Below are 23,156 nucleotides of genomic sequence, written 5' to 3'. Positions count from 1 at the left end.
CTTTGGTGATACAATGTGTCGCATTGAATTTATCTTCATGATCACTTTTTATTCAGTCCTATATTAAATTTTTCGATATTTTGGTCCAGACACAAAGCTCTCTGACTAGAAACGCCTGTTCATAATCACGGACGACAAACTGAACTAATAATTCACTCAATAAAAAGAAAATATCGGAAGGAGAATAACAGTGACGACAGGCGATAACAGTGCAGCCAAAATGACGATATAACAATGCTAAAAGGATCGAGTGTATCTGCTCAGGACTGAAGGCGATGGGGACGATTTCACTCAAAAGAACAAACAGTCTATTGGACACTTGTATCTCTAACCTACTGAACCGATTACTTTCATTCTGTTGCTCCTACGAGCTGGTTTCATTCCAAAGAATAAATGATTAATTCAACCGATGCGCGATACTACAACCGAATGATTCGGTTGTTTACCAACAACTGAGTGAATCGATTGTTTTCATTCACTTGTTCCCACCACTAAGTTGAAGAGGCTTGCACAGGAGTTGCATCAAATCAGTCTTCGGACTGAAGACCACAACAAATACTGCAGGCCTGAAGTACTTCATGTCAGTGGAGACGATGGCAACAACAACAGTAACAACAACACGACAACAACAGAGACGGCAGGCAGATAGTCCTTCGTCTACCGAACTAAGTGAGACACTGTCACACTCTCGAAACATGTTGACACAGGTCATGAAAAAGAAGGGTGGATTTCCAGCCTCACGACGAGCGTACACCGAAAACGGATTCTGTTCGCGATTCCGCGCTTTGCTCTACTGCCAGCACTGGGCTACGGGTCGGCGGCGGATGGACCCGCCTTCCCGCTTTCACGGCTGTGCCTCGGGTATCCCCCACCAGGCCCGACGCGACCTGGCGCAACGGCGGAGTCGCGGAATGTCAACTGGCTACTGACAGAGCCACACCACGCACCAGCGCGAGAGCCACAAGGCGCAAACACCTGCTAGTCTAGCAGCCGGCAGAGAGGAGTACGCACCTCTGCAGCCGAGTCCGGAGTCCGTGGAGCGACACTCGCGAGCGCGCTGTCCCGTTAGCGGCTGACGTAAGTAGAATATTCCAGCGCCGGCACGGCGCTACCGCTTTCTCTGCTTGTCTGCCGTTTGGCGAGCACACTTCCGCGCGCTTGTTCGTACCGATATATAGCCGACTTTATTCCTCGACATCGCAACCCTGCCACGAGGCACAATCAGTGCAACATCCTTCAAAAATCCGCTCGTTGTACGGGTACCGCGGCGTAGAGCTGTTAGAACTACAGACCACAGATAATTTTTGTTTTGTTTTACATGGCCCCCAGACTTTGTGCTCCATTTAGCCACACAAAATACTTGTTTGGAATCTATACTTAGTTGTACAGGGAGCGTAGATAAATGCATATTTACAGAGTATGTAAGCTATTACAATTGGCTCCACAGTAAATTTTTAACATGTGACTTGGTAAATGCGCGGCTGCCACGGTCGCAGGTTCGAATCCTGCCTCGGGCATCGATGTGTGTGATGTCGTTAGGTTAGTTAGGTTTACGTAGTTCTAAGTTCTAGGGGACTGATGACCACAGATGTTAAGTCCCATAGTGCTCAGAGCCATTTGAACCATTTGAACTTGGTAAATAAATTGGCCTTTCTAGGGCTATTCTTTCGGGGAATGTCTTTCGGAGTATGCTGATGCATTAGCTCCACACGTAACAATCATTTACAGCCGTTCGCTCGACGAAAGATGAAAGTTGCACAGGTCACACCAGTTTTCAAGAAAGGTAGTAGGAGTAATCCACTAAATTATAGGCCCATATCGTTAACGTCGATATGCAGCAGGATTTTGGAACATATATTGTGTTCAAACATTATGATTTACCTCGAAGAAAACGGTCTATTGATTCACAGTCAACATGAGTTTAGAAAACATCGTTCCTGTGAAACACAACTAGCTCTTTATTCACAGTTAAATGGTTCAAATGGCTCTGAGCACTATGGGACGCAACTGCTGTGGTCATCAGTCCCCTAGAACTTAGAACTAATTAAACCTAACTAACCTAAGGACATCACACACATCCGTGCCCGAGGCAGGATTCGAACCTGCGACCGCAGCAGTCTCAGCACTGCGCTCCTAGAACCGCGAGACCACCGCGGCCGGCTATTCACATTTAAGTGTTGAGTGCTATTGACAAGTGATTTCAGATAGATTCTGTATTTCTGGATTTCTGGAAGGCTTTTGACACTGCGGCTCATAGTGAAATTGCGTGCTTATGGAATATCATCTCAGTTGTGTGACTGGATCTGTGATTTCCTGTCAGAGAGGTCACAGTTCGTAGTAATTGACGGAAAGTCATCGAGTAAAACAGAAGCGATTTCTGGCGTTCCCCAAGGAAGTGTTATAGGCCCTTTGCTGTTTCTTATCTATATAAACAATTTGGGGGACAATCTGAGCAGCCGTGATCGGTTGTTTGAAGATGACGCTGTTGTTTATCGACTAATAAAGTCATCAGAAGATTCAAACAAACTGCAAAACGATTTAGAAGAAAGGTATCTGAATGGTGCAAAAATTGGCAGTTGACCCTAAATAACGAAAAGTGTGAGGTCATCCACATGAGTACTAAAAGAAACTTGTTAAACTTCGGCTACACGATAAATCAGTCTAATCTAAAAGCCGTAAATTCAACTAAATACCCAGGTATTACAATTACGAACAACTTAAACTGGAAGGAACACACAGAAAATGTTGTGGGGAAGGCTAACCAAAGACTGCGTTTTATTGGCAGGACACATAGAAACTTTAACAGACCTAGTAAGGAGACTGCCTACACTACCCTTGTCCGTCCTCTTTTAGAATACTGCTGCGCGGTGTGGGATCTTTACCAGGTAGGACTGACGGAATACATCGAAAAAGTTCAAAGAAAGGCAGCACGTTTTGTATTGTCGCGAAATAGGGGAGAGAGTGTCGCTACAATGATACAGGATTTGGGGTGGACATCGTTAAAACAAAGACGTTTTTCGTTGCGACGGAATCTTCTCACGAAATTCCAATCACCATCTTTCTTCTCCGATTGCGAAAATATTTCGTTGACACCGACCTACATAGGGAGGAACGACCACCACGATAAAATTAGGGAAATCAGAGCTCGTACGGAAAGATATAGGTGTTCATTCTTTCCGCGCACTATACGAGATTGGAATAATAGAGGATTGTGAAGGTGGTTCGATGAACCCTCTGCCAGGCACTTAAATGTGATTTGCTGAGTATCCATGTAGATGTAGAACAGAATGCTTATAGGATCGCTTTGTCGTTGGTCTGCCTATCTGTCTCTGCCCCATCGTTAAGAACCCTATTTCTCAGGAACGAATAGACGTTTAAAGATCAAGTTTATGTTCATATTAAAATTTATGATCCCTTGGCAGTGTTAAAGTTCTAAGCTTCTAAGTCAATTCTATCAAAAGATGGAGCCATTTGCGTCACATGTTTTGATACTCGAAAACTCGTTAATAAAACCTTTAGGATACTTCCCAACTACCTACACTCATATTCAGATAAAAAAACGGAACACCTTGAACGACTAGAGATAGGGCGTTCATATTCACAGGGCCTGACCATTAGTGTGTTATGCAGAAATGATTAGCATTTCAGTCACCTCGGTTCAACATGTGTCTGTTGCCTATTACGCACAGGGTCCACTACGGGCTCTGATAGCGTTCCGTGAGTGATGGCGTCGACGCGAATGGCATCCTGCGGTATAGCCATCCATGCAGCATTCACCTCGTTCCAAAGTTCATTTCTTGTGGTCGGCATTGGGTCTCAACGCTGCACACATCGTTTCACTATGTCCCTCACATTTTTTACTGGCGACAACACTAGTAATCTGGCGGGCCAGAGCCAAGGCTGACGTCCTGAGACATCAAGAAGGCACGTGTTCGTGCAGCAATATGTGTCGTGCATTGTCGTCCTGAAATATGGTGTCTTGGGTGTTGCGCAAAAGGGTATGGCTATGAACCGCATGATGTTATTCACCTAGGTCACACTGGTTACGGTGCCCTGGACACTGTGGCGTTTTATTTGGGTCGGCTCGATGATGATGGTTGACCCAGTCTGGTTGATATGGAACCGCGCGCCGATCGCGACGACTCCGATCTGTAACTATTAAAAACAAACTCCTCGTTTGATTGATTAGTTTCAGACACTATATCCCTTAGACCGATATCAGCGTATCGACGGTGCAGCACGACGGAATGGGTAAGAAGCCCTTGTTTAAAATCGAAGCAATGGTGTTCGAAGTCTGTCGGTCTTGTTTACTTCGAACCCACAGCGACTGCACCACTCGGTATCGCAACAACTCTCTTGATCTAAGGTTGGTTTGTGGGATTAAAGGGACCAGAATGCAACGGTCATCGGTCCCTCTCTTGATCTAAAACAATTATCCAAAACAATTATCAAAATATGCTTTGCGTGTTCGCGCGACAGGGTGATAAGCTCACGAGAACTTGATAACTGTAGGTCTTACGCCCGGTTTGCGAACGAGTGTTCAAACGCAGATAATAGGATATCTTTAATTATAAAGTCCATCATCCAAACCGATGCCACATATTAGTTTTGCGAGGATGTTGATTTATTAATTAATATAGCATCGTCAAGGCGTCGCTACGGTGTTAATTCAACAACTAATACGACGTAACTGCAGAGATAAAATACTCTTCTGACAACGTACAGACAGCGTCGTATTTCTGTGTAAACTTGCTGTTCACTGTTAATAAAATCACTAAATCACCATTAACTTCTGCGTTCTCACAAGAATAATTAATTACACAATTACACATTAAATTTCCATTAAATGACGTAGCTGACACGAAGCAGTAAGATTATATTGGAGTTTATTGAACTTCGTAATTATTTAAACCTGAACTGAAAACACACCGATGTGTTATTCAGGGTCTTGAATCTATTTGCATCAACGATTCTGACATTGCCAGCCGGAGTGGTTGTGCGGTTCTAGGTGCTACAGTCTGGAACCGAGCGACCGCTACGGTCGCAGGTTCGAATCCTGCCTCGGGCATGGATGTGTGTGATGTCCTTAGGTTAGTTAGGTTTAATTAGTTCTAAGTTCTAGGCGACTGATGACCTCAGAAGTTAGGTCGCATAGTGCTCAGAGCCATTTGAACCATTTGATTCTGGCAATGACTACAGCTTCCGACAACACGGCGTAACTGTTAGTTCTTCGTGAACGCGTGTAGCTGTTTCCTACTCAAGGCTTATAATAGAGTTTACGTCGGAGATTGGTATATTACTGTGTCCTTTGATGTTCGTGACAATCACAGATCACGAGAGTTAAGTCCCAGCGCTACTCAGGTATCACACGATTTACTTTTCTTTCACATATAATAACTGCTCCGTTGTCAGACAAAACCGTAAATGTTATTTTACTTCAGTTCGAAATTCTGACTAGTACATCAAGTCGACACTGGAAAACTTTTAAAACTTCAGATGGGTTTGAAACAATCTAGTAGCGTTCAATAGGCTTACTACTATTGCGACGTCTACGAGAGAGACTGAATTAAGATCTCCATTGCAGTGTTTCATTGTAGTCGCAGCGAACCTTCAGCTCGATGCGGCTGCAACTCACTTCTTGGGTAAATGTTATCTCTGATCAGGCCTTGAGTTGGCGCTGTATGTCTTGTGCGAATGCAGTCATTGTGATGCTGCTGCCCTTGTCTGCGGCGAACCAAAATGCGGTCATCGTTTCCGAAAAAGCAGAACTTGGATCCGTCCGAAAACGTATGTGATGCCCTTCCTGTCCCCAGTGATGTCGTTCCATACACCTCTGCCGTCTAGTATCTTTGTGCACATTCGTCAAAGGTAGGCAGCAAAGTGGACAACCCGGATGTAACCCATACCGTAATACACGGCGACAGACTGCCACTCCTGACAGTGTACGATGTGTTCCACTGTTCCAAAAAATGGCTCTGAGCACTATGGGACTTAACATCTATGGTCATCAGTCCCCTAGAACTTAGAACTACTTAAACCTAACTAACCTAAGGACATCACACAACACCCAGACATCACGAGGCAGAGAAAATTCCTGACCCCGCCGGGAATCGAACCCGGGAACCAGGGCGTGGGAAGCGAGAACGCTACCGCACGACCACGAGCTGTGGGCCCAGTGTTCCACCAGAGCCCAAGAGGACGCAAATCTGTCGTGGACTGCCATTTGGATAGGGTGCCGACCTTCTAGGGGGAGGGGGGGGTATGGTATGGGTGGTGCGACCTAACCCTTCTCGTCGTGTTCCACGGTCTTCCGTGAACCATTTTGCACACACTCGTTGCACTGCCGAAACGCTTCGTCTCACACGAGCAGCAATCTCCCCGATGGCTGCAATATATTCGCTCGTGCCAATAATGCATCCTCTTTCCAACTTACTGATTTGACGGTACGGTTCGCGCGTACGTCTGTGAAGCATCCTGCACGTCTGTTCAAGTCACACTGATCCATTGCCTTCAGTTTACAACGACAACGAGTGCCGCAGGCACATTTTACCGGTAGGTGGTGCTTGCGCCGCGATATCGATGTTGACCTCGAACACGATACTGTCATTTTTCAAATGCTAAACATTTCTGCAGAGCATTCTAACGTACATGTTCTATGGATATGAACGACCTATTTCTAGCCGTTAGAGGTGTTCTATTTTTCTTCTGAACATGAGTGTAGAATCACTAAATTTGGCAAGAACCAAAGTTTGACAGAACAAGAAAGGGAAAATTCATAAAACTGTTAACTAGTAATTAAATATAAAATGAAAAAAATTGTATTTTTTTTATTCGTCTGTCTCCTTGTTTGTCCGTCTGTTAACACCCTTTTTGCATCGAACAGTCTGGTTTATCAAGTTAAAATTTATGTCTACTACTAACGTGTATGCCAGTGTAAAATTTGAAGCTGATAAATTAATTAAGCTAAAAGATACTGCCATTTATGACACCAAGTTTGATACTTTAAAACTAACTTATCAAAACCTTAGCGCACTTCCCGTAGACTAGAATCAGGAAATTTGGCAAGAAACGAGGTTTCACAGTGTTGTTGTTGTTGTGGTCTTCAGTCCTGAGACTGGTTTGATGCAGCTCTCCATGCTACTCTAGCCTGTGCAAGCCTCTTCATCTCCCAGTACCCACTGCAACCTACATCCTTCTGAATCTGCGTAGTGTAGTCATCTCTTGGTCTCCCTCTACGATTTTTACCCTCCACGCTGCCCTCTAATACCAAATTGGTGATCCCTTGATGCCTCAGAACATGTCCTACCAACCGTTCCCTTCTTCTGGTCAAGTTGTGCCACAAACTTTTCTCCCCAATCCTATTCAATACTTCCTCATTAGTTATGTGATCTAACCATCTAATCTTCAGCATTCTTCTGTAGCACCACATATCGAAAGCTTCTATTCTCTTCTTGTCCAAACTATTTATCATCCACGTTTCACTTCCATACATGGCTACACTCCATACAAATACTTTCAGAAATGACTTCCTGACACTTAAATCTATTCTCCATGTTAACAAATTCTCTTCAAATTTCGCTTTCCTTGCCATTGCCAGTCTACATTTTATGTCCTCTACTTCGACCATCATCAGTTATTTTGCTCCCCAAATAGCAAACCCCTTTACTACTTTAAGTGTCTTATTTCCTAATCTAATACCCTCAACATCACCCTACTTAATTCGACTACATTCCATTACCCTAGTTTTGCTTTTGTTGATGTTCATCTTATATCCTCCTTACAAGACACTATCCATTCCGTTCAACTGCTCTTCCAAGTCCTTTCCTGTCTCTGACAGAATTACAATGTCATCGGCGAACCTCAAAGTTTTTATTTCTTCTCCATGGATTTTAATACCTACTCCGAATTTTTCTTTTGTTTCCTTCACTGCTTGCTCAATATACAGATTGAATAACATCGGGGAGAGGCTACAACCATTTCTCACTCCCTTCCCAACCACTGCTTCCCTTTCATGTCCCTCGACTCTTATAACTGATATCTGGTTTCTGTACAAATTGTAAATAGCCCTTCGCTCCCTGTATTTTACCCCTGCCACCTTCAGAATTTGAAAGAGAGTATTCCAATCAACATTGTCAAAAGCTTTCTCTAAGTCTACAAATGCTAGAAACGTAGGTTTGCCCTTTCTTAATCTAGCTTCTAAGATAAGTCGTAGGTTCAGTATTGCCTCACGTGTTCCAACATTTCTACGGAATCCAAACTGATCTTCCCCGAGGTCAGACTCTACTAGTTTTTCCATTCGTCTGTAAAGAATTCGCGTTAGTATTTTGCAGCTGTGGCTTATTAAACTGATAGTTCGGTAATTTTCACATCTGTCAACACCTGCTATCTTTGGGATTGGAATTATTATATTCTTCTTGAAGTCTGAGGGTATTTCGCCTGTCTCATACATCTTACTCACCAGATGGTAGAGGTTTGTCAGGACTGGCTCTCCCGAGGCCGTCAGTGGCTCCAATGGAATGTTGTCTACTCCGGGGGCCTTGTTTCGATTCAGGTGTTTCAGTGCTCCATCAAACTCTGCACGCAGTATCATATCTCCCATTTCATCTTCATCTACATCCTCTTCTATTTCGATAATATTGTCCTCAAGTACATCGCCCTTCTATAGACCCTCTATATACTCCTTCCACCTTTCTGCTTTCCCTTCTTTGCTTAGAACTGGGTTTCCATCTGAGCTCTTGATGTTCATACAAGTGGGTCTCTTTAATTTTCCTGTAGGTAGTATCTATCTTACCCCTAGTGAGACAAGCCTCTACATTCTTACATTTGTCCTCTAGCCATCCCTGCTTAGCCATTTTGCACTTCCTGTCGATCTCATTTTTGAGACGTCTGTATTCCTTTTTGCCTGCTTCATTTACTGCATTTTTGTATTTTCTCCTTTCATCAATTAAATGTAGTATCTCTTCTGTTACCGAAGGATTGCTAGCAGCCCTCGTCTTTTTACCTACTTTATTCTCTGCTGCCTTCACTAATTCATCCCTCAAAGCTACCCATTCTTCTTCTACTGTATTTCTTTTCCCCATTCCTGTCAATTACTCCTTTATGCTCTCCCTGAAACTCTGTACAACCTCTGGTTCTTTTAGTTTATGCATGTCCCATCTCCTCAAATTTCCACCTTTTTGCAAGTTTTTCAGTTTTAATCTACAGGTCATAACCAATAGACTGTGGTCAGAGTCCACATCTGCCCCTGGAAATGTCTTACAATTTAAAACCTGGTTCCTAAGTCTCTATCTTACCATTATATAATCTATCTGAAACCTGTCAGTATCTCCAGGCTTCTTCCATGTATACAGCCTTCTTTTATGATTCTTGAACCAAGTGTTACCTATGATTAAGTTGTGCTCTGTGCAGCATTCTACCAGGCGGCTTCCTCTTTCATTTCTTTGCCCCAGTCCATATTCACCTACTATGTTTCCTTCTCTCCCTTTTCCTACACTCGAATTCCAGTCACCCATGACTATTAAATTTTCGTCTCCCTTCACTATCTGAATAATTTCTTTTATTTGATCATACATTTCATCAATTTCTTCATCATATGCAGAGCTAGTTGGCATATAAACTTGTACTGCTGTAGTAGGTGTAGGCTTCGTATCTATCTTGGCCACAATAATGCGTTCACTACGCTGCTTGTAGTAGCTCACCCGCATTCCTATTTTCCTGTTCATTATTAAACCTACTCCTGCATTAAACCTATTTGATTTTGTGTTTATAACCCTGTAGTCACCTGACCAGAAGTCTTGTTCCCCCTGCCACCGAACTTCACTAATTCCCACTATATCTAACTTTAACCTATCCATTTCCCTTTTTAAATTTTCTAACTTACCTCCCCGATTAAGGGATCTGACATTCCACGCTCCGATCCGTAGAACGTCAGTTTTCTTTCTCCTGATAACGACATCCTCTTGAGTAGTCCCCGCCCGGAGATCCGAATGGGGGACTATTTTACCCAAGAGGACGCCATCATCATTTAATCATAGAGTAAAGCTGCATGCCCTCGGGAAAAATTACGGCTGTAGTTTCCCCTTGCTTTCAGCCGGTCACAGTACCAGCACAGCAAGACCGTTTTGGTTAGTGTAACAAGGCCAGATCAGTCAATCATCCAGACTGTTGCCCCTGCAACTACTGAAAAGGCTGCTGCCCCTCTTCAGGAACCACACATTTGTCTGGCCTCTCAGCAGATTCCCCTCTGTTGTGGTTGCACCTACGGTATAGCCATCTGTGTCGCTGACGCACGCAAGCCTCCCCACCAACGGCAAGGTCCATGGTTCATGGGGGGAGTAAAAAAAAAAAAAAAAATTAGAACTTGTTAATTTGTAATTATAATATAAGAAAAATATTTTTTTGTCATTTGTTATCCGACTTCATACTTGAAATTAAAATATTCTCGAAAGTGTTGGCATCCCTGGGGCCGATGTCTTGCCACTATCAATGTCGACAACAGGCAAAACCGTCAATATTGACTATTCTCGGAACAAATGAATCGCGTACATTCATAACTAAGTTTGTACGCAAATCTCTGTGCGAGAGTCGCACTAGACCTGGCCAATTTTTTTAATATCAGTTTATAATTTTTCTTAAATTGATGCATAAGCTTTTACGGAGAGATGAAGATGTGAATACTATAAAAATCTACAGGTTTTTCCCCACGCTCTTAAGAAGATTAACAATCGCTTTATAAATGTGGGGTTTTCCCTGAAGCTCTTAAGAAGATTAACAATCACTTTATAAAGGCTAATATCTATAATAAACAAAACAAAAGAAACTGACTGAGGGAGGCGACATCCGATATTGATCAATATCTTCAAAAAAATACGATCTTTCACAGTCGGAAACGAGATGTGGGTTACATCGGCTTCTCACTCACAGTGATAATCACACGATGTTTATTATCTGTAGATATAGAGGAAAAGGTGCATGCTTGAAGTGGAGTCGAGTGATGGTGGAAATCGTTGACCTATACAAGTGACTCGTTGTGAACAACGGCCTTTTATGAATGTGAGGCTGTAGCGCCGCATGATATCCACCTTTCGTTTGTTGTGACGCATTCGAAATCCCTCGATTTTATAATATACAATACATACAATATCTTCAACTTTACATACAGAGTGACAATTATTGAACTGAATGAAATAAAATCGTCATGACTTCTGAACGGTTTGCGTTAGTACGTTCAAACTATACGACTAGCCTTGAGGCATGATGGGAATTATATGGTTTGGTTTCGCGACGCTTCAGTCTGGAACCGCGCGACCGCTACGGTGGCAGGTTCGAATCCTGCCTCGGGCATGGATATGTGTGATGTCCTTAGGTTAGTTAGGTTTAAGTAGTTCTAAGTTCTAGGGGACTGATGACCTCAGATGTTAAGTCCCATAGTGGTCAGAGGCATTTGAACCATTTTTGTTTAGCGACGACGCCCACTTTCATTTCGGTGGGTTCGTCAGTAAGCAAAATTGGAGCATTTGGGGGACTGAGAATCCGCTTTTCGCGATGGAGAAGTCTCTTCACCCACAACGGGCGACAGTGTGGTGTGCAATGCCCAGTCACGGAGTAATCGATGCGATACTGCTTGACAGCACGGTGACTACCGAATGGCACTTGAAGGTAGTGGAAGATGATTGCTTCCCCATTAACCAAAGGGACCCTGATTTCGACAATATGTGGTTCATGCAAGACAGAGCTCAGCCCCATCGAAGCAGGAGAGTGTTTGATGTCCTGGTGGAGTACTTTGGGAAACGTCTTCTGACTCAGGGGTACCCAGAGGGCACTGTCAAGGGCCTCCATTGGCCGCCAAATTCTCCGGATCTGAACAAATGCGACTCTTTTTGTGGGGATATATTAAAGACGAGGTGTGCAGCAATAACCCCAAAACCATTGCTGAGTGCTGAGCTGAGAACACCCATTCGGGAGGTCATCGACAGCATCGATGCTCCGACACTTCAGCGGGTCATGCAAAATTTCGCTATTCGTCTGCGCCACATTATCGCCAATGACGGTAGGCATATGGAACATGTCATAACGTAAATCCGAATACATGTTGAATAAAATGTGTGCACGACGTAGTTTGTAACTAATTTCGTTTTCTTCACATAGTTGAATAATTGTCACCCTGGACATGGCAGTACAATGCGATACTGCACAAGCCTGACCACACCACTGGAAAAACACGAGGAAAGATCAATGAATCATACAGAATATCCTGATTTTTTTGTAATTGCATTGATAAGGACCGTAAGTGAATGTGGGGTATTATAACACTTAAACGTTTAATTTCTGCAACTTTTGTATTATTAGTGATAGCAAACATTGGAGGTGAATGTGTCAAAATGTCACCGAGCGAGGTGGCTCAGTGGTTAGCACACTGGACTCGCAATCGGGAGGACGATCGTTCCATCCCGCGTCCGGCCATCCTAATTTAGGTTTTCCGTGATTTCCCTAAATCGTTCCAGGCTAATGCCGGGATGGTTCCTTCGAAAGAGCACGGCCGACTTCCTTTCCCGTCCTTCATTAGTCCAATGAGGCCGATGTCCTCGCTGTTTGGTCACTTCCCCCAAAAACAACCCCTCAAAATGCCAACGTGTCTTACGGGTTCATATACTGAGGCCACCCTTTTTATTGACGAAGAAAGTGCTCGTTGCACAGTAACGGAAGAAGATCATTGTTTAACCTCCCGTCGTCAACGCGGTTATTTATTAACACGAAAGACAAACTTGTATTTTGAAAGAACGGGAAGGAAATCGGTCGCGTCCACTTCAAAGGAATTATTACGACACTTGTATCAAGCACTTCGCAGGAACCACTGGAAAGTAAATTTGGACGGTGGGAGGGGGGGCAGCCGGCCGTGGTGGCCGTGCGGTTCTAGGAGCTCCAGTCCGGAGCCGCGCTGCTGCTACAGTCGCAGGTTCGAATCCTGCCTCGGGCATGGGTGTGTGTGTGTGATGTCCTTAGGTTAGATAGGTTTAAGTAGTTCTAAGTTCTAGGGGACTGATGACCACAGCAGTTGAGTCCCATAGTGCTCAAAGCCATTTTGGTGGGAGGGGGATTTGAACCGTAGTTCTCTTGAATCTGAGTCCGGTCTCTTACCGGTACGCCACGTCGCTTCGTTTCACTTCACAACAGCTTTTATTAGGAGTGACTGTACACGGCACTTTAAATGCTGTGTGCGGAGCTAATATCTGGACACGGAGACTTGCGAACGCCATAGATTTGCGGACACGTACGGTTACGTAACAACACAAGACCAAACTGGTGTTCACAAACTGCCGGCGTACTCTGCTGTCCGCGTTCCTCCGGCATTCCTATGAAGACATGGGTATACTGATAACAGCCTCACAGTTCATACATTGTACTTTGCAATGAAGTTTGTCAACCATGATGCACAGCTAGAAAACGACAATGACGCTCACGAATATAATAAAGGAGAAATACAGTATTCATTGCTCAACCTTAGAATGAGGCAGGAAATAGTGAAGTATTCAACCATGGGCTTCCGAAGAAATTTTTACAAGGGCGGTCAAGATTAAAAAATTGCCAGTGCTTTCGTTTACAGCAAGGTATTCGGTGGGTTTTAAAAACGAGACGTGGCCCAAAAACTAAGCTAGGCAAGGAGCACAGAAATATCGTGTATCTTAAAATGATTGATAGTTTTACACCTAGTATCTGTATTTTTAAGGAAGATTACTCCGATACTCATACGGTGAGCATATTTGAATAGTATATATTATTTGTTATGTTATTAATGTAAATATGGATGATACCTTTTTCATTCAAGGATCAAGAATTACAACTTTACATGGCTAAATACAGGATATATGGCGATTTACGAAATAAACGTTGCAAATGTTCACAATAAACATTTATTCGTGCCTCCATAAAGATAGGTTGAAACTGAAAATTAAAGATCTGAATTAGAAAAATAGTAAACTGAGAACTGTTGGGTATATCGAAGTGGAGGAACAGGGATAAAAACAAAAAAATATATTATTCAACTTCATGTCGTCTAAAACACTATGTTTGCTTACCAAAAATTCTCATCTGATCACTTTAACGGGTATAGCAGTACTTTCATGCTTGCTGTGTTTTTATTTTCCGTTCACTGTATGCATACTAGGTAAACGGCCGTGTCGCGGTGGGTACATCAGCTCCCGGGAGATCACCAAAGTTTAGCACCATCGGGCGTGGTTGGCATTTGGATGGGTGACCATCCGGGTCGCAATGAGCTGTTAAAACTGCCGGGGTTCACTCAGGCTCATGACGGGTACTGAGGAGCTACTTGACCGAATGGGAGTGGCTCCACGTCACGAAAACTGACAACGGCCGGAAGAGCCGTCAGCTGACGCCACGCGCCCCAGTAAAAAAATGGTTCAAATGGCTCTGAGCACTATGGGACTTAATTTCTGAGGTCATCAGTCCCCTAGAACTTAGAACTACTTGAACCTAACTAACCTAAGGACATCACACACATACATGCCCTAGGCAGGAATCGAACCTGCGACCGTAGTGGTCTCGCGGTTCCAGACTGTAGCCCGTAGAACCGCTCGGCCACTCTGGCCGGCGCGCCCCAGTAGCCGTTTCCGATGTAGTCAGACGTCTGACAATGACAAGGCGGTCGGCCAGTGCCATTGGACACCCGAGGCCTGTTCGAAAGGAATATGCTTACTTGCGTCCATGGTTCTGCAGTATTTTTAGTATTAATCTGCGGAACTGAAGTTGAATACAACGAGTTTTGGCAGCTACATCTTTTAGCGCTTTCCATAAATTTCAGTCGAGCGTCAGCATACGGTTAGATGAACGTGGGGAATCTCCCAAAACCACCCTGAAATTTGCCAGTAGAGTCGACTTTAGCAACCTAGAACTGGACTAAAGCAGCTTCCGTCTCTCCAGTTTGTCACATTATTGAGCAACCAACTCGATTGAACAGCACAATTGGCAGTTCTATGACTGCATTTTCGCGCTGATTTACTCTCCCAATGCGTTGACAATTTCCTCACTCTTTTTTACTCTCTCTTCTGATGGATTGGTTGGTTGGTTGGTTTGGGGGAAGAGACCAAACAGCGAGGTCATCGGTCTCATCGGATTAGGGAAGGATGGAGAAGGAAGTCGGCCGTGCCCTTTCAAAGGAACCATCCCGGCATTTGCCTGGAGTGATTTAGGGAAATCACGGAAAACCTAAATCAGGATGGCCGGACGCCCGAATGCGAGTCCAGTGTGCTAGCCACTGCGCCACCTCGCTCGGTTTCTGATGGAAAAATGGTATTTCCTTTCCTGTGCGCCCGTAGATATGTCTACCATATTTCTTGCTCTCCAACCGAGGACAATTTTTTGTAGTTATTTTAAACTCCTAACTGTTTATTTAAACGCTAAGTTTTATTTATTTGGTCATAAAGGATTACAGACATTGACTGCCAGTGTGCACTGATTTAAGTCAATGGAGCAAGTTGAAAAGTTGTGAAAGAATGTGATACAAACCCGGGTCTCCTGCTTGCTAGGCAGGTGCTCTTACCAGTATGCCATCAGAACACAGTGATCATCGTGAGTGAAAGGACTATCCTATTATGCCACCCGTCCGATCCAAATTCTCAACTTATCCACGCTGTAACATATCTATTAGAAGTAGATTTATATTATGTAACGGTGTATCCGCAATTATGGAGTGTGTAGTCTTTGTTATTTATAGTCATTGAATTGTGACAAGAAAATTAGAGTTTTGTAAAATATATGTATATATGGAAAAAAGAAATTGATTTGTTAAAATAGTAAATAATTGTAATATGTGTATGTTTATAAGAAAGACAATGTTTATTGAAAGCTGGATCATACCTAGGGCACCTGTATTTGTAATATATATAAGACGTGGGGTAGTCCGTCCGCAAAGAAAGTGGCATGGTGAGATGTAAAAGGTAGATTTGGCGGTCGAACTGAACGGTTCCTTAGTGTGAACGGTACGCAGTATGTGGCTAGCCGTAGCACGGTGCACTTCGACGATGCCAAGAGAGGCAATTGGAAGCTACTTTGCAAAGGATTTTTGTCTCTGATGTGGATATGGCTACTATTCGGTATTCTAGGCAAAAAGGAATGGCTCTAATATGTTGAAAATCCGACGCAAAGAAGAAATTTTATAGAGCACTCGAACATAAAGAGCCGTGTGTACAGCTAGCCGCCATGTTGCTTGCCACCAAAACTTCGTCACTGCTTTACTATCTTCATACCTCCGGCTATGTATATGGGTACTGGACCAGTTAATGTGTGTGTGTATGGTTTTAACAATTATCCAAATGCTATAAAACTGTTTCCGGAGCCATATCTTCTATCCTGATCACTTATGCAGGTTCTTCTCTTAAGTGCTACTAAAACCGAGTATCTTGTTTTAAATGAACAATTCTTGTATTCAAGTGTTTCATAGTGTTTTTTTTTGTCAAATGTAAAAGGAGTAGCAAAAGTTACAGTTAAAACTACAAAAGTGTAGTTAGATAGGATTTTGCTAAAGTACGCTTAGTTTGTTGCAATGTATAGTTTTGCAGGAATACAGTCTCAGATTTTGTAAATGTTATTGCCTAAAATACCTACTTCACAGGTGCTAAAAGAGACAAATAAGTTAAGCACATTTTAAAAATAGTGTGCTCTTGATTTCTGTCATGAACGGTTCCTTTCTCAAAGTTAATTAAGCTCAGTGTTGAATTTTTTGTCTTCCAAAGAAAATTATGAACTACTCCAAGTGAAGGATTAGCTTTGTTTGAATTAGACTTTTTTTACTGAAATAATCATAGAGTTTGACTAGTGACACTATACTAGTTTATGGGTCCTCATCATATCCTCCACATATTGGAAAGATAATTGGACTACTGCTGCCGCTAAGGAAAACTGATGTATGTAGAGGAGTATAAACAGTGTATTTATGATATTATTTATCCTTATTTGTGTTTTTACATGTCAGTTAAGAAAGAAGCCCCTCATGTCCAAATTTAGTTCTGCACTTCCTGCAGTAACATTTCACTATTGGTTTAAGTAATGTTCTTGAGTGTAGCTGTTATTAGTATGAGCTTGGTGCAATTTTGTTTTCTATGATTACTTGTGTTGCATTATTGGTAACAGCTGCTACACAAAGCTCAGAGTGCCCTGTGTCAGTTTGTATCCTGTGTGCTATTCAAAGGGAAATATTAATGGAAGTAACTTCAACAACTAATATTCAATTTTCTTAAATATATATTTCCAAATTAATGTACCTAAAAAAATTGGGCTGTGCGACGGTTCAGGTTTTCGTTCACACGTGATTTTCACCACGTTTATTAACTCCCAAGGTTAAAGTCCGATTAGTTTTTCCGTTAATTTCGCCATTTTCAAAATGTATAGTCCGATTCCTTTAACCATTAACCACACGCGCGGTCAGAATGCAAAATCCTCTCAGAGGGTAACATTAGCTAGCTTCACGATACGCTTGTGCATCATACGTGGCAATACAAGTGTTGTAACGCACTTATTACTTGCGGCATTTCGGAAATTTCCGTGGGAGTTCGAACCTGGAGTGAATCCCCACTGGAGAGATCATTGGCCTTCATCGCCTTAACTATATATTTGTGGTGCTTATTCTTTCAGAAATTCGGACATATCCGAAAGAACAGATACCATTTTGATCCAGCAGCCACTATGAATTAAGACACAAAGCAATGACAGACATTGTCTGTGAGTAAGCATTGATTTAAATCAGTGGGGAAAGTCGAAAATTTGTGGTGGGATTCGAACCCGGGAAGTCCGTGCAGTTACGATGACCAATACTTCCGAATGGGCCAGTGGTCAGAGCATCTGCCTAATAAGCAGTAGACGTTCGGATCCCCGTCAGTCACAAATTTTCAACTTTCCCTAGTGGTTCAAATCAACGCTCACTCACAATGTCTATAATTCCTTTGTGTCTTAATTCATAGTGTCTACTGGATCAAAATGGCATCTGTTCTTTTGGACAAAGTCTGGTTTGATGCAGCTCTCCATGCTACTCTACCCTGTGCGAGCCTCTTAATCTCCGACTAACTATTTGAAACTGCATCCTTTTGAATGGACTTAGTGTACTCATCTCTTGGTCTCCTTCTACGATTTTTACTCTTCCAAGTTTCCCTCCAGTACTGAATTGGTGTTCTCTTGATGCCTCAGAACGAATCCTACCAACCGACCCCATCTTCTAATCAGGCTGTGCCACGAATTCTTCTTCTCCGCAATTGTATTCAGTACCTTATCATTAGTTACGTGATCTACCCTTCAATCTTCAGCATTCTTCTCTAGCACCACATTTTAAAAGCTTATATTCTCTTCTTGTCTAAACTGTTTATCCATGTTTCACTTCCATACTTGGCTACACTCCATACAATTGCTTTCAGAAAGGACTTCCTGCCACTTCAATCTATACCCGTACTCGATGTTAACAAATTTCTCTTCTTTAGAAACGCTTTTCTTGCCATTGCCAGTCTACATTTAAATCCTCTCTGCTTCGACCATCATTAATTATTTTGGTTGCCAAATAGCAAAACTTATCTACTATTTTAAGTGTCCCGTTTACTAACGCAATTCCCTCAGTATCACCTGATTTAATTCGACTGCGTTTAATTATTCTAGTTTTGCTTTTGTTGATGTTCATCTTGTAACCTCATTTCAAGATGTTGTCCAATTCGTTCAACTGTTCTTCCAAGTCCTTTGCCGTCTATGACAGAATTACAATGTCATCGGCAACCCTGTCTCACTCCTCTCTCAACCACTGCTTCCACTTCGTGCCCCTCGACTCTTATAACTGCCATTTGGTTTCTGTACAAATTGTAAATAGCCCTTCGCTGCCTTTATTTTATCCAAAGCTTTCGCTGAGTCTACAAATGTATGGAAAAAATGCTATAAACATAAGTTTGCCTTTCCTTAACCTATGTTCTAAGATATATCGTAGGGTCACTACTGCCACGCGTGTTGCTACGTTTCTCCTGAATCCAAACTGATCTTCCCCAAGGTCGGCTTCTACCCGTTTTTGCATTCACCTGTAAAGAATTCGTTTTAGTATTTAGCTACCGTGACTTATTAAACTGACAGTTCAGTAATTTTCACACACGTCAACACCTGCTGTCTTTGGGATTGGGATTATTATATTCTTCTTGAAGTCTGAGAGCATTTGGCCTGTGTCATACATCTTGCTCACCAGGTGGAAGAGTTTTGTCACGGCCGCATGGGGATAGCCACAAAGTCTTGGGCGTCTTGCCACGGTTCGGGCGGCTGCCCCCGTCGGAGGTACGAGTCCTCCCTTGGGCATGGGTGTGTGTGTTGTCCTTAGCGTAAGTTAGTTTAAGTTAGATTAATGAGTGTGTAAGCCCAGGGACCGATGAACTCAGCAGTTTGGTGCCACAGGAACTTACTACAAATTTCCAATTTCCAGTTTTGTCATGGCTTGCTCTACCGAGGTTACCAGTAGTTCTAACGGAATGTTGTCCACTCTCGGGGTCTTGTTTCGACTTAGGTGTTTCAGTTCTTTGACAAAATCTTCACATAGTATTATATCTCCCATCTCATCTTCATCTACGTCCTCTTCCATTTACATAATATTGTCCTCACGTACTTCGCCCTTGTATAGACCCTCTGCATAGTCCTTCCTTCTTGGTTTAGGACTGGTCTTCCGTCTGAGCTCTTGAAATTCAGGATTGTTTTTCTCTTTTCTCGAAAGGTCTCTTTAATTTTCCTGTAGGAGCATCTATCTACTGTAAGCAGGTTGGTCTTATTCGGGATTCCAATACACCATATTATTCCCCGCGCTTTTAGCTTCAAAACCACATTTGTCAACATAATCTCCGTCAACTGCGTCGGCCTTACGCCACATTACTGGGAGGGCCTGCATGCCAGCATGATACGACTCTACTGATAGACGTCGGAGCCAACGTCTTGCTGCATCAGCAACCTCCCCATCATCTACGAATTGCTTCTTGCCGAGTGCGTCTTTCATTGGGCCAATCAGATGGAAGACAGTCAAAAAATGGTTCAAATGGCTCTAAGCACTATGGGACTTAACATGTGAGGACATCAGTCCCTACTTAAACCTAACTAACCTAAGGACATCACACACATCAATGCCCGAGGCAGGATTCGAACCTGCGACCGTAGCAGCAGCGCGGCTCCGGACTGAGGCGCCTAGAACCTCTCGGTCACAAAGGCCGGCGAAGAACAGTCCAAAGAAGTTTTGTGAGTGAGCTACACTTGCGCGTGAGGACTTGTGCGAGGCCTTGAGTTGTCATGTGGAAGAAGTTCGTTTGTTCTTTGATGGCGACGACCGCATTGCAGGACTGACAGCCGTGCATGGCAAGCCGACACCCGGGAAATCGAACAGGATTGACGGCCTCGTTGCTATGATGACAAATGCCTCGCCCAGCGACTGACCGTGCTTTTGTTTACTGCCAGGTTTCCACAGACATTCTGATAGCGCTTATGAAGATCTGCTATTCTGTGATTTTCCGCTAAAAAAAAATAATTGACAGGTCTCTGCTTGGAATGCATCACCGTTACAGAACCCATTTTGAAGGATACGTATGATCAGGCAAAAGCGAATAGAGAGAAAATGATCAGAAATGTGTAGGCGAGTTACTTTACACACGAAAACAAAATAATCTCTTTCTTCCTAAGATAAAAAAATCGCGGGAAACGTATGGCGCCGCTGCCTATCGCAATTTCGTGAAACTTTGAAGCGGAAACGGAAATATCCACGACAGCTCACAACAAATTTCGCACTTTTTCAACTGGAATTGGTCGAGAAAGAAACGTTTGCATTAATTATTGAACGCCTCTCGTATTTTTCAATAGACACAACTATCTTCAGAAGTGCGTTGAGTATACTGTGAGCTTAACTATAAGTTCCTGAAATAGGCATGTCGAAATTACTTTGAACTTTTCTGAACACATTTTCATTCTCATTCTCTTCACACCACCAAAATTAGTGTTATCACAGTATAACAAACTAACTGTTCTTCAAGTTTGTATTTTTCCACACACTGCAAAGGATACTGAATTAAAATGTGAGCTGTTTCACATTACCCTCCACCGAAATTTAAAATAATAACTTGAATTCTCTCCTCCAGACAAAAATCGTGCAATCGTAACAATTTTTATTTTACTTCTGTGTCATCGTTAAGTTGCTTAAATAATGTTTTCCAAAGGACGCAACACATTGTTGAATATAAGTGACGAAATACTGTTAAGAATAATTGCCTCGGTTTTGGTTCTAGTTGATGAAAATTTCGGGACATACCACTTTTTAACCATTTCAGAAGTGCAGTCTGATGCCTTGAAACCGAGTCCATGTGTTGCCCTGTGCTATGAAAATGTAGCCTCGTTAGCAGTACTCACCATTTCGTAACTCCCGTCTTTGGATTTTACAAAACGTCGTATGTTTGGTGAAGTAAAAGCACTATTAGCATTCCGATGTTTAGCTGTTTTCGCAGGTCATTAATACCACCCTTTCCTTTATGTCCAACAGAAAACTCTCTAGTACGTAGTGTGCAACAAATAAGTTCACTATTATTGTCATTCTGTAGTGTCATAAATTTGTATTCCTTTGCAGGTTAAATTAAACAAATCGTGGCTAAATGATCAGGCAAATAACGAATAGAGAGAAAATGATCAGAAATATGTAGACGAGTTACGTCACACGCGAAAACAAAATAATCTCTTCGCTTCTAAGATAAAAAAAATCGCGGGAAATTTTTTTTCATGTTTTTCAGGAAACTGACAAAGAAGTACGACACAAATGCAAATGATTTTTTTATGATTCAGTAAGGCATAAATTAAAGTCCGCATGTATGGACCTCAGGCCCCACTTATCGTGACAATGCACTAGTCTTCGTTTTGTGTTTTCTTACCCTTTTCTTGATTAAGAACATTTTATTTAGCAATATACATAATTTATTTGAAACAGAAAACTGTATTTGTTAATAGGACTCTTAATGTTAATATTTTAGAATTATACGATTTACAATACCAGTTTTCGTTGATTCTCTAAAACAACTCCTTCACTGCAAGAAAATAGTAATCATACAATAACTTCTGCCCAGTAATAATTTGCTACTGCCAGTAGATAAATATTTACCGCAAGTTTTATGATAATCTTCAAGACAGATGTTTTTCACAGTTGATAGATACAGCCCACATTTGACACAAACGTCTTTATATTGGAATTCCAGCCATGTTTCCCTCATATTAAGGTATTCTTGCCTCAACAAATTTTAGTATTGAGTCAGCATTGTAAAACCTAACTTCTGAAACCGGCTGCAGCACAGCTCTTCTTGGCTTTTTATTCACAATTTCTACAACATCTACGTTTTCACTGTCTCATGAATTAACTACACAAGGACGTCCTCTTGTTCTTGTTACTGGTACGCATCTTAACCTTCTTATTGTTTACCAGTCAGTTTCATCAAGCTTAGTACGACAATCTTCAGCCACAAACGAGAATTCGTCATCATGCCAATCATATAATTCCACATTGCAGTTATTACGAAGAGCTTCTACTTCTCATAAGTTAATATGTCATGGTATTCTGTGAAGTATAGAGATAACGGTTATTCAGCTTTCCATTATCGTAGACCAAATTGAATTGCATTATGACATGAGGTCCACGACCTAGGACATTCAAAAAATGGGTTATTTCATAGTAACGAACAAAATTTATACAAATCTGAACTAATCTGCAACATCTAGAATAGTTGGCGAACAACTTTAAGTAAAAACACAGGTTCTCAGTCTAAATTTTAGGCACAATAATTACTTACATATCTTTTCGATTTGTATGAAAGGAGTATACTGGAGCATTTTTGTGTGTGGCACCCGAATATGATTATAATATTAAGTGTAATGTTTAAAAAAACTGTTTTAAGTTTATGTTGATTGAATGACTGAAGCGTGGAATGAGTAATGAACTCGAATCGTCGTGTTGTGTGTTGTAAGTGCAAGTGGTGTGCTTAGTCTGTGTTATTGTTAGCAAAACTTTACACGAATTGATTGGGCAATGCAAATCCCAATACTAATAAAGAAATACAGTCACTGCAAATGTATCAAGCACCTTAGTCACTGAATCCTATGGCCCTGTTAAAAACTAA

General features: G+C 42.2%; 1 protein-coding gene across 1 annotated transcript in view; it reads left to right on the top strand.

The window, feature by feature from the left end:
* The first annotated feature begins 903 nt into the window (after positions 1 to 903).
* LOC126278467 (putative inorganic phosphate cotransporter) overlaps positions 904 to 23,156 on the top strand; it is a 247,204-nt gene continuing 224,951 nt past the window's right edge. The window contains exon 1 of the mRNA XM_049978610.1: positions 904 to 1,077. The gene's annotated coding sequence lies outside the window, so the exon portion shown is untranslated. The remainder of the gene's footprint in view (positions 1,078 to 23,156) is intronic.

The sequence above is a fragment of the Schistocerca gregaria genome, chromosome 6 (assembly GCF_023897955.1).
Source record: "Schistocerca gregaria isolate iqSchGreg1 chromosome 6, iqSchGreg1.2, whole genome shotgun sequence".
NCBI classification, from domain to species: domain Eukaryota; kingdom Metazoa; phylum Arthropoda; class Insecta; order Orthoptera; family Acrididae; genus Schistocerca; species Schistocerca gregaria.
Note: the sequence above shows the minus strand (reverse complement) of the source record. Positions and strands in the feature narration are given on the sequence as shown.